Below are 12,048 nucleotides of genomic sequence, written 5' to 3'. Positions count from 1 at the left end.
ATAAAGGCAAGGAAGCCTGCTCACTGGGCCTGAACTTGAGAGATTTCTCTGTGATAGATGGATTCTGCCGTAAATGAATTTGCAAGCTATAAAAGAGCAAAAGGATCAATCAGCAGCCTGAATGCAGATGCAGAGGACCAGCTGTCTGTGAGGCCTGAGGAGCATCAGCTCGAAACAAGGAAATTGCAGACAGCTGCTCAAGATAAGGAAGCTTGCAGCACATCAACAGGAACAGAGGGAGATGGGGAAGCTTGATTCCACCTGTCCTTGAAGGTGATTTCACTTTGCCCAGACCCCTCCCCTGTGCTGTGGGAGCCTGTGATACTTCCAGTTACCATCTGTAGCTGGGGAAGAGTGTCCTATGGCACAGGCCCACTGCCTTTCCCTTTGTGACACCTGGGGGTACCAGGGTGTACTGGCACTCTGGCCAGCCAATAACCTTAGACAGCTAGCCAGTGGCTACTGGGGTAGTGAGACTTCAATAAACTGTGCCAAGACATCAGGCACCTGGGATCAGAATCAGACCCCTGACAGCACCAGAGCAGTGTCCTGGCTAAGGATAGGAGGGAACCTCTGTTCTTTGGGTGGTGGGTCCTGGGTCTGATCTGGAACCTTTGACTTCACACTATATGCTAACTAAAACTACATCATTGCAATGCAAGGATTGGAATCATGGCCCTAGCGAATGAGGGCAACCCTGTGCAACATGGTCTATAATATGCAATGCTAATTGTGTGACTATATGCTAACTGTGTTTTATAGTGCTCAGTGTCTAGGTGCTAAAATACTGTTTGGGGTCAGAACTCTGGCCCAGGGGGTTGTAGAGATGTCTGGTTTTCACTGTTTGTCCTAATTTTATGTGTAGTATATTTCTCTTGTGTGTATTAAAGTACTTTACTTTTTAAAACGTAAAGCACTGACTGGACATTGATCTTATTAGCTGGTAGTACAGTGTACCCTGTATTCTGAATGTCTAAATTGACCTTACCTCCTTGAGTAAGCCTTGGAATGTTCTGTCTTATTACTGTGAGAGAGTCAAGTGCTGGAGAGGAGTACTTGGTTATCCAGTTTTGGGTTCACTAGTACTGAGGCCCCAGGACTCTGGTGGGGAACACTCCAGTTCATGCGATTGGAGCAGGGTAACCCATGAGTGCTCTGGTGCCCAGGAACCTGGGTCTAACATTGATGGTAATCAGTGTTGGATTACTAGACTTCAGGCTCAGTGGACACCTATGCCAAATGATAAGTCCAACAGATAATCATATGTATAAAATGACAGATAACATTGGAGAGGACTTTGAACTGCAGAACTTGGCCATAGAGGAATTAAAGCAAATGTGTGCTGACAGAAGGTTGAAGGTCCCAATGTCTAAGGACAGGAAGCACGTGACTAGCCACATGAGAAAGTGCTTTGAAGAAGAGGTCACTGCAGTGCGGTAAGTGGAGACCACTGTTGTCACAAGCCTGCCAAGTTCATCAGGGCAGGCTTCACCTACACTTGCCTCCAGGCTTTCCCCTAGGTTTTCCCCTACACCCGCTCCCTAGGCATTCCCCTAGGTTTTCCCCTACACCTGCCATTAGACTATTACCTCCCCCAATGCCTAGGGCTAACTATTCCCCTGCCCCATGATTCACCTCTTTAGGAGGGACTGACTTAGCTGAGAGCCTGAAACTCCAGCTAAATCTCCAAGAAGCTAAGGATTTAGCAGAGGAGAAACCAAGGGAATTTGAGAGGGAGAAGCTACGTATGGCCTGCCAGGCAGAAGAGGAGCAGCGAAGGGCCAGACAGGAAGAATGGGCTTGGAAGGAGAAGGCAAGGGAGAGGGAGAGGCAAGAGAAGGAGGGGAAAGGCAGGAGAAAGAGAAGGATAGGGAACTTGAGGAACAGCGGATAGCACTGGAGAAAGAAAAGCTGAAGTTAGCAGTGGAGGGAGGGCTTAGCTCTGAGGACGGTGAGTCCTCTGCAAAGTCCAAGAGCAAGGAAAACACCACCAAGGTACCAAATGAATTGATACACATGTAAGTCCCAGGCACTGATATTATCAGCTGGATGCGTACGTTGATCTCACATGAAAGGCTAAATGTCTGAATGATCAGTCCAAAGTAGCAACTCTACAGAGTCACCTCCCAAGGAAGGGACTGAGGTCATTGGAAGGATGGCTGAGAAAGATAGGCTGACATATGGGTGCATGAGGGATGCTTTGTTTAGACGGTTGAAATCAGCCCAGTACTCAAAGGGGTTCAGTGAGAAAAAGAAGGCGGATGGAGTTCCTTTTGAGAATTGGGTCCATGACATCGTGAGAGACTGGAATGGACTGGAATGAGTGGGTGAGAGGGAGAGAAGCAAATGATTACCAGCCCCTGAATCAGGTGATGATAGCAGAGCGCCTCCAGGAGGAGTGCTCTAACCCACTCAGACAATATTTGTCTGACCTTACTGAGTGGGATCCAGAGAAACTTGCAATGCTGGCCAGAGTGAACAACAGGCAGGAGCACCACAGTTCCAAGCCCAAGGGGGAGAGGAACTCCCAGCAGCCTGGCCCTGAACCAAAGGGGAAGGACCAGAACAGTTCCTAAGGCTCTCAGCCAGGACAGAAGTCTAAGGAGAACCAGGTCTCTAGTCACCACCAGAAGGGGAAAGGAGGGAAGGGTCCTTTCACTCCCAAGGTGATTAAATGCTATAATTGTCACCTAGAGGGACACTTAAAGCCAGGCTGCCTAGTGAAGGATGCAATGCCAATGGCACCCATGAAAGCAAGTGTGCTTTCAGTGGGGGCAGACATGAAGGGCGGCTCAACTGAGTTAACTTAGTCTCCAGGAACATCTGGGAACTCGAATCAGAGGTCCTGAAACATATTCACCCTAACTCAAGGGGGCATATGAGAGTAGCAAGTATCAATGGAAGGAAGTTCCTGCCATGAGGGATACTGGTGCTCATAGCACTATGGTTGAACAAAAATATCTCAAACTGGAGGAGATCATCCCTGGTTCCAAGGGATATAGGGGGTCATTCCAACTCTGGCGGTACAGGACCGCCAGGGCTGAAATGACGGAAGCACCGCCAACAGGCTGGCGGTGCTTCCAAGGTCATTACGACCGAGGCGGTTGCGCCGCGGTCGCACTGCCGGGGCCGGCGGTTTCCCACCACATTTGCCCCGGCGGTGATAATCCGCCTGGGCAGCGCTGATAGCAGCGCTGCCCAGGGGATTACGAGTCCCCGACCGCCAGCCTTTTCCTGGGGGTTTTAACCACCAGGAAAAGGTTGGCGGTACGGGGAGTCGCGGGGCCCCCTGACAGGGCCCCATGCGGCTTTTCACTGTCTGCTCTGCAGACAGTGAAAAGCGCGATGAGTGCAACTGCACCCGTCGCACGGCCGCAACACTGCCGGCTCCATTTGGAGCCGGCTCCCATGTTGCGGCCCACATCCCCGCTGGGCCGGCGGGCGGAAACTCGGTTTCCGCGCGCCGGCCCAGCGGGGATGTCAAAATGGGCACCGCGGGAGTGCGGCCGTATTGGTGGCCGCACCGCGGTTACAACTCGCCGGACGGCGGTTGACGCCCGCCAAAGTTGTAATGAGGCCCATAGACTTGTAGCTAGTAGTGATGACATGGAGTACCCTCTTGCCAGAGTGGAGGTAGAGGTGAATGACGAGAAGGTCATTGTTGACATAGGGGTGCGAGAGAAGCAGGGCGCTGGGTGCTTTCTGGGAAATGATCTGGTTGAACTCAAGTTAGTACCAGGCTCTGAGCCCTATATGGCCTGGATTTCATCAGCTGTGATCGCCAGGGTGCAGTCTGTAAAACCACTTTCTAGTGAGTTGGGGACCACTCTAGCAAAAGAGAAACTAGAGGGAAAAAGGCTGAACAAAATCTGAGAAAGCACCTGTCTTGGTGTGTGCACCTCCTGCTTTAGTTGGAGAGGAGGGCAACCATCCAGAGGCAGATAAGGTGTTGGAGTCTGATACCCTGCCAGAGCTTCAGGAGCTGCTTGTGGCAGGAGGACTGTCCCATGAGGAGTTTTGTAAGGCACAGGCTGAGTGTCCTACACTTGTGGGTCTGTGGAAGACTGCTCAGGAACAGGTTTCTTCTAGAGTAGTCGGAAAGCACAAGGTGGCTTGGGAAGATGGACTCCTTTACAATGAGCCCGCTGGCCCAGAGCCAGGAGCCAGCAAAAGGTTGGTGGTTCCTCAGGTGCACAGGAATTTCCTTTTGCAGCGAGCCCAAGAAGTACAGTCAGCAAATCAACTGGGCATCAAAAAGACAAAAGACAAGTTAGCACCTCTGTTTTACTGGCCAGGAGTTAGTCAGGATGTGGAAAAGTTTTGCCATACCGGTCTGGAAAGTGATATAATTGGTCCGTTTTACCCTCCATCATCCTCAGGCAACAAATACTTTCTTGTTGTGGTGGATCATGCCACAAGGTATCCCGAAGCAGTGGCTTTGAAGAACACTACTTCCAAGGTTGTTTCTAGGGCTCTTCTAGGGATCTTTTCCAGGGTTGGATTTCTGCAGACTGTGGTTTCTGATAGGGGATGAACTTCATTTCATCTTTAATGAAGGCGATGTGGGAACAGGTAGGTGTGACTTACCACTTCTACACTTCTCCACTGCTTACCACCTCCAGATTAATGGTTTGGTACAGCGCTTCAATAAGACCCTAAAGAGCATGAAGAGGACTCTGTCTGAACCCCTTGAGAGGAGTGGGATCTCCTCTTGCCATGCGTGTTGTTTGCATGAAGGGAGATATCACAGAAAGGGGTAGAGTTCAGTCCCTTTGAACTTTTTTTTGGGCATCCAGTCCGAGGTCTCCTGACTTTTTCGTCAAGGAGGGGTGGGAGGGCAACCCTAAGTCCCCTAACCATGAACTCCCTAGACTGATGCCCCAGTCCATGCCAAAGCGAGGGACAATCTTCCAGCCAGCCAGGAGCTGATGAAGGAGTGGTATGACCAGAAGGCTATGCTGACTGGGTACCAGGAGGACCAGGAAGTGTGGGTCCTGAAGCTGATTTGTCTCTATGCTTTGGAGGACATGTGGTGTGGCCCACACAAAGTTGTTAAGAAGATTTCTGATGTCAACTATTTAGTTGGAACTATTTGAGGCTGCACAGAAGCCCCAAAGGGTGTTCCATGTTAATCGACTGAAGCTGTGTCTCCGCTCGGATTACACAGCCGCTTTACTTGCAATGGCTGAGGAGGTGGAAGAGGAGAGTGAGTGGCTTCCTGACTTATTGAAAGGTGATGAGAAGGATGGTTCAGTTGAGGGAACAGCAGGTGGAGTGTAAAGAGCTGCTGGGGAAATTTTACCATCTCTTTACGCTTACCCTAGGGCTGACACCTGTCTGTGTCCATGAAATAGACACAGGGGACACCCTGTTTGTTAAAAGGAAAATATACAGAATGTCAGACCGGGTCCAAGAGTGCATCAAGACAGAAGTGGCCACGATGCTGGACCTGGGAGTTGCTGAACCCTCCTGTAATTCCCTGGCTAGCCCAATGGTGTTAGTGTCCAAGCAAAGTCAGCTGTGTGGACTATAGCAGTCTAAATCCTGTGATAAAAACGGATGCCCATCCTATTTCCCAAGCTGATGTGCTGATGGTTAGGTTGGGTGCCACAAAATACCTTAGTGCTTCTGATCTAACCAGTGGTTACTGGAAGATTGGCTTAACCCCTGGTGCCAAGGAGAAAACAGCATTGTCAACCCCAGAGGACCTCTACCAATTTAAAGTTTTGCCTTTTGGATTGAAGAATGCTCCTGCCACTTTCCAGTGCCTAGTTAACCATATGTGGTCAGGCCTGGAAGAGTTCTGTTTGGCGTACCTAGATGACATTGCTGTGTTCAACAACTCCTGAGAGGACTACATGAAACAGCTGGAGCAGGTGTTGGTGAGGATGCCAGGGGCCAAGCTGACCATCAAGGCAACCAAGTGTCAAGTGGCAGTCCTCTGTTGTTCATCTTTGGCATCAGGTGGGAAATGGGACAATTCGCCCCCTGGAGGCCAAAGTCGAGGCAGTGCTAGACTAGGAGGTCTCACTACCCAGGCCCAGGTGAGAACTTTGTAGCAAACTATGGGACTATAATTGTTCCTTTAACAGCCCTGACCTCTTAGAAGCAGCCCAGGAATGTGATCTGACCTGAAGAGTGTCAGAAGGCATTTGATGAATAGAAGACAGCAATATGCAATACACCTGTGTTGAAGGCCCCTGTTAACAGTCAGACCTTACCTTCATTGTGCAGCCGGATGGAAGGAAGCTGGGGAAGTACTTGCTAAGCTCAATGAGAAGGGAAGAGAGCATCTGGTGGCTTTTATCAGCTGCTGGCTACTCCCAAGGGAGCAGAACGGGTCTGTTGTTGAAAAGGAGTGCTTTGCCATAGTGTGGGCCCGTCCAAGTTTCATGCCTTACTTGTTTGGTGCGAAGTTTGTGGTACAGACAGATCACAAACCCCTCAAGCGGCTCGTGGCAATGAAGGGGGAGAACCAAAAGATGCTCAGGTGGTCGATATCTCTGCAGAGACTAGATTTCACTGTGGAGCATAAAGCAGGCTTACAGCATGGCAATACAGATGGCCTTTCCCACCAGTTTACCCAATCAGATGACTGGGCTTCTCCCACTGGGAAGTAGGCACTGGCCATTCTGATCTGGGGGTGGGCATATATTGGGACAGTAAGGGGGTCATTCTAAGTCCGGCGGGCGGCGGAGGCCGCCGCCAGACTTCCCCCACCAAAATACCGCTCCGCGGTCGAAAGACCGCTGAGGGTATTTTGGGATTTGCCCTGGGCTGGCGGGCGACCGCCAAAAGGCCGCCCGCCAGCCCAGGGCAAATCAACCTTCCCACGAGGACGCCGGCTCAGAATTGAGCCGGCGTAGTGGGAAGGTGCGACGGGTGCAGTGGCACCGGTCGCGTATTTTAGTGTCTGCAATGCAGACACTGAAATACAAAGTGGGGCCCTCTTACGAGGGCCCCTGCAGTGCCCATGCCATTGACATGGGCACTGCAGGGGCCCCCAGGGGCCCCGCGGCACCCCCTACCGCCATCCTGTTCCTGGCGGGAGACCCGCCAGGAACAGGATGGCGGTAGGGGGTGTCAGAATCCCCATGGCGGCGGAGCGCGCTCCGCCGCCATGGAGGATTCTGTAGGGCAGCGGAAAACCGGCGGGAGACCGCCGGTTTTCCTAGTCTGACCGCGGCCGAACCGCCGCAATCAGAATGCCCTGCGGGGCACCGCCGGTCTGTCGGCGGTGCTCCCGCCGACCCTGGCCCCGGCGGTCTGAGACCGCCGGGGTCAGAATGACCCCCTAAGTCTTCTGCATGTCTCGGGAGAGCTTGCTTCCCCTGCCTTATGGTGATCTACAGGCAAGTCTCTTAAAAGTTACTGTATGGTTTCTGGATCCCTAACTCAGTGAACATGACAAACATGTATGTCCACCGAGGATCTCCCTGTTTACATGGACTGAGACTCTAGAGCTTAGCTCTGAGTTCGATGGGGTACAGAGAGTGTCTACTGCCCGCTCTACCAAGGCAATGGTAGACTGACAGTGGTGGCAGCAATAAATCCATAGTCAGGGATACCTGTATCCTTGTACCCTTGTACCCTTGGTGGGCGGGGCAACTAGCCAACCTACTGATCAAGTCTGTGCAGTCTTCTTTGCCTGTGGTCCTGTTGCCTTTGTCTACCTAGGATGTGTATTTGAGAGGCAGTAGGTTCCCTATGTGAGAATGGTGAGGTGAGCCATTGTGTTTAATATGAGCTGAGCTGTTCTGCTTGACAGCTCCCCTATTCCTTGGAGAAACCTGGGGGTAGACACTTGCTCTTATCTGTGTTTAGCTGCAGCAACTGCTAGGAGATACCACTCCCCCTCTTTTCTGTTTGGTGATGCTCAGTGCCTCCTGGTCTAGAGTTAATTGAAATTCCTCTCTGCGTAACAGCCCGGACTGATACCAAGAGCCTGTCCTGAAGCACAGTAACTCTTCCTTGCATGCCTTGTATATGCAGTGAGCATGACACACATACGCCTACTGATTGGAGGGGCACCCAGGATTCAAAAGTAGCAGACCCTCTGATTGGATCAGCCTATCAATCAGACGTGATAAAAGTCTGGCCTGAGTGGTCAGTAGTTGTTCAAGAATGGTTTTCGGTTCTAACAAGCATCTACATACGTCAGCTGTGGGCCCGTGGTGTAAAGGTAAGGAAGCTTGCTCACTGCATCTGAACTTGAGAGTTTTCTCTGTAATGGATTGATTCTTCTGTTTTGGAACTTGCCAGCTGTGAAAGAGCAAAATGATCAATCAGCAGCCTGAATGTAGATGCACAGGACCAGCTGTCTCTGTGGCTTGTGGAGCATCAGCTTGGAACAAGGAAACTGCAGACAGCTGCTCAAGATAAGGAAGCTTTCAGCACATCAACAGAGACAGAGGGAGACACGTAAGCTTGATACCCAGTCCTTGAAGGTGAGATCACTTTGCCCAGACCTCTCTCCTGTGCTGTGGGAGCCTGTGATACTTCCAGTTACCTACCACCTGTAGCTGGGGGAGAGTGTCTTTTGGCACAGACTTTTCTCTTTGTGACACCTGGGGGTCTCAGGTGACATCAGACATCTGTGATCAGAATCAGATCCCTGACACCACCAGAGTGGTGTCCTTGCTAAGGACAGGAGGGTACTTGTGTTCTTGGGATAGTGTGTTCTGGGGTTGATCTGGAACCTATGACTTCACATCATATGCTGAACTACATCATTGCAATACAAGGAATGGAATCAAGGCTCTAGTGAATGAGATCAACTCGGTGCAACATGGTCTATAATATGCAATGCTAATTGTGTGTCTACATGCTGTGTTTTTATAGTGCTCAGCGTCTAGGCGCTATCATACTGTTTGGGGTCAGAACACTGGCCCAGAGGGTTGTAGAGATGTCTGTTTTTCACTGTTTATCCTAATTTTATGTGTAGTATATTTCTCTTGTGTGTTTTAAAGTACTTTTCTTTTGAAAAAGTAAAGCACTGACTGGACATTGATCTTATTAGCTGGTAGTACAGAGTACCAAGTATTTGGAATGTATAAACCCACCTCACCTCCTTGAGTAAGCCTTGGACTGCTTTGTCACGTTACCCTTCGAGATTCAAGTGCTGGAGAGGAGTACTTGATTATGCAGTTTTGGGTCCACTAGTACTAAGGCCCCAGGACACCAGTGGGGAACACTCCAATTGATGCGATTGGAGCAGGATAACCCCTGAGTGCCCTGGTGCTCAGGAAACCAGGTCTAAAAGTGGTTGTTGAGTTTTTTTGTGTAGTTGTTGATTGCCATGAAGGCAGTCCATAGCAGATTGGTGGGTGCTACTTTTATTTTGAGGTCTGTTCCGATACATTTTCTAAGTACAAAATTTCACACTTCAGTGCTGTGCTGTGCTTGTGGTGTTTACACAAATGAATGACCCATGCACAAGTCCAGTATTACTGTGAAGCTACAACTCTTAGGGTAAAAGGAATGCCTGTGACTTACCTTTTGTTCTGGCAATGACGGGGTTGATTACCATCTTGAACCTGGCCCAGGAGCAATGGGACGACTGGTATCAGTGGGTTCATGGCGGCAGGATACAACGAAAGCATTACAAAGATGTGTAACATGTTTATATAGCTCCCAAACTTCCAACTCAGGTGTGGAGGTTTAGTTACCACAGTTGCGTCTGCAGGACTGCACAACGTAGTTAGCTTGGTGGTAAAAGGCATTGTCGTCTCACCTCCAGCTACTGTTGCCTATTGTGCCGTTGACGCGGGTGAAGATTCTTGGCGGTCATTCACCTATACTCCAGCTGACATCTAAATATGGCAGGTGGACCGTCAAGGTGCTGGGTGGGTTTCCCATCGAAAGGTAGACAGCAGTAACCAATATCCGAAGGTACTGGAGTGCTTTACATGAGCATTAGTTACATTACACAGGGACACATTCATTTTGGTGTTAGGCAATGGGAGATTAAGTGATTTGCCCGGAATCAAATGATGTCGAGCTGACACTGAAACTCGAACTTGGTTCCCTGGTTGCAAAGTCTGCAGCTCTGGCTGAACAACACATCCTCTCCCCTAAGTGAAACAAATAATCAAGTGATCAACTGGATTAAAAAAAAACACAAAGATAGCAAATAATTTAAAAGTGTGTTGTCACTATTTGGAAACTCAGACAATATGTCCTCATTTTAGTTTTCTTACAGCATTAACCATAATTTCAATGGAAATAAGACACTCTCATTTTTACAATTTTTAAGGGAAATGCTTTAGGTATTACAGTTTTGATTACATCAAGATGACGTCAGGTGTGCCAAACTTTGTAATAAATATAGAATGTTGGGAGGCAAAGGTCAGGTGCATGGACTTGGATAACTGACAGCAGGGAGGAGGGTGCAGAGGCAACAAGTTGACCTCGATGAGCAGGCGGAAAGGGGCAGTGGCACCACCACAGACCATGAAGATAAGGGGAAAGGGGGTCAGGGGCAACAAACCAACCATGTAGGACAGGCAAGAGATGAGGTGGCAATATACAGGCAATATACAGGCCATTGCGGGCAGAAGGAAGAGGCAGTGGCAGTACAACCATACATACCAACAGACCTGATTCAGGCAGGAGACTCTTGATGCTTTTCAGTCCAAAAGGGCTTTATTTTATCTGACTCCTGCCTTACATTTGCTCTTTTTCATAGTAAGTCAATAGAGAAAATCAATTCCCCAGGTTTCTTTGTCAAATCTCCCTCTTACCAAGTTCACAATTGTGGCAAATATGGTACATTGAATCACGGAGGGCATTGGATAACAGAGGGCAGGGCAAACATGGGCAATGGCACCAAAATGGCCTTACAGGGCAGGTGTCAGGGGTTGCAGCTGAACAAAACATCACACAGGGCAAGCGGGATGGCAGTGCAGCACAACAGACTATGGAAAGCAGTAGGGAGGGGCAGAGCCATGCACATGAACATCAGAGAGCAGAGTGGAAAGAGGCAAGGGCACCAAACTGACCATACCGGACAGACAGGAGGGACAGTTGCAGCATAACAGGTCATGAAGGGCAGGAAGTACGGGGCAGGGCATGACAACGAACCAGACAAGGCAGGAGGGAGGGGATAAGGGCCTGCACATGGAAAATGGAGGGCAGCAGGCAAGGGGGCAGAAGCAGCCAGCCAACCATTGAGGGCAGGCGGGATGGGCACTGAAAGTACAACACACCTTGGAGGTCAACAGTGATACTAAAATGGCATACATGCAGACAATGGAGGGAAGGTGGGACATGGTCAGGGGCAGCAAGCTGACCACACAGGGCAGGTGGGAGTGGCTGTGGCAGCACATAAGACCATGCATGGCAAGCGGGAAGGGTAGTGGCAGCACAACAGTCATGAAGTATATGTTACAATAATTTGATCAATGATGTCATAGAATATGCATGAGTGATGTAATATCTGGGGTAATTAGCAGTGCATGGCGAGGCATGAGCTATAGTTACCCTGGGGCACGAGTTATAGTTACTTGAAATAACTCTAACTATACCAGCTCAATCTCTATGGTTTTGTGTGTGTAAAATCTGAACCTAACTATAACATTCCTGAAATCTTTGTTTTTTAGTGAATTTCCAAGGTTTCTTTTTTATTCCATTTCTGAACTATAACGTCCCTCTAACCTTTGTTTTTTTATATGAAAAAGGAGGGTCCCAAATTGATTTTACCCCATGCAATTTCCATTGTCGTAGCACTCTTGTCATGGAAACAAGACTGCTGGTTATGGGCTGCAGCACCACCACTTGTAGGGGACTGAGATGATCCCACACTGTCTGGTAGCTGTCGACCTAGCCCTTTCGGCTAACTAGCAGCACCTTACGCAAACCTAGAAGTAAAAGTGATTTGTGGCAGCCTGATGCATAACACTCTGAATCCTAAGGGAAGTCGCAGTTGGCAGATCCATCTCTTTTCTCTCAATAGAACACGTCTCAGACAAAGAGATGCAGAACAGTTTTCAATGCATTTAATGAAAAGACTGCAATCTTTGATAAAATATATGAGCTGCGATTATTAGT

Source organism: Pleurodeles waltl, chromosome 8 (genome assembly GCF_031143425.1).
Source record: "Pleurodeles waltl isolate 20211129_DDA chromosome 8, aPleWal1.hap1.20221129, whole genome shotgun sequence".
Lineage (NCBI taxonomy): Eukaryota > Metazoa > Chordata > Amphibia > Caudata > Salamandridae > Pleurodeles > Pleurodeles waltl.
The sequence above is the reverse complement of the archived record's forward strand: the minus strand, read 5'-3'. Positions refer to the sequence as shown.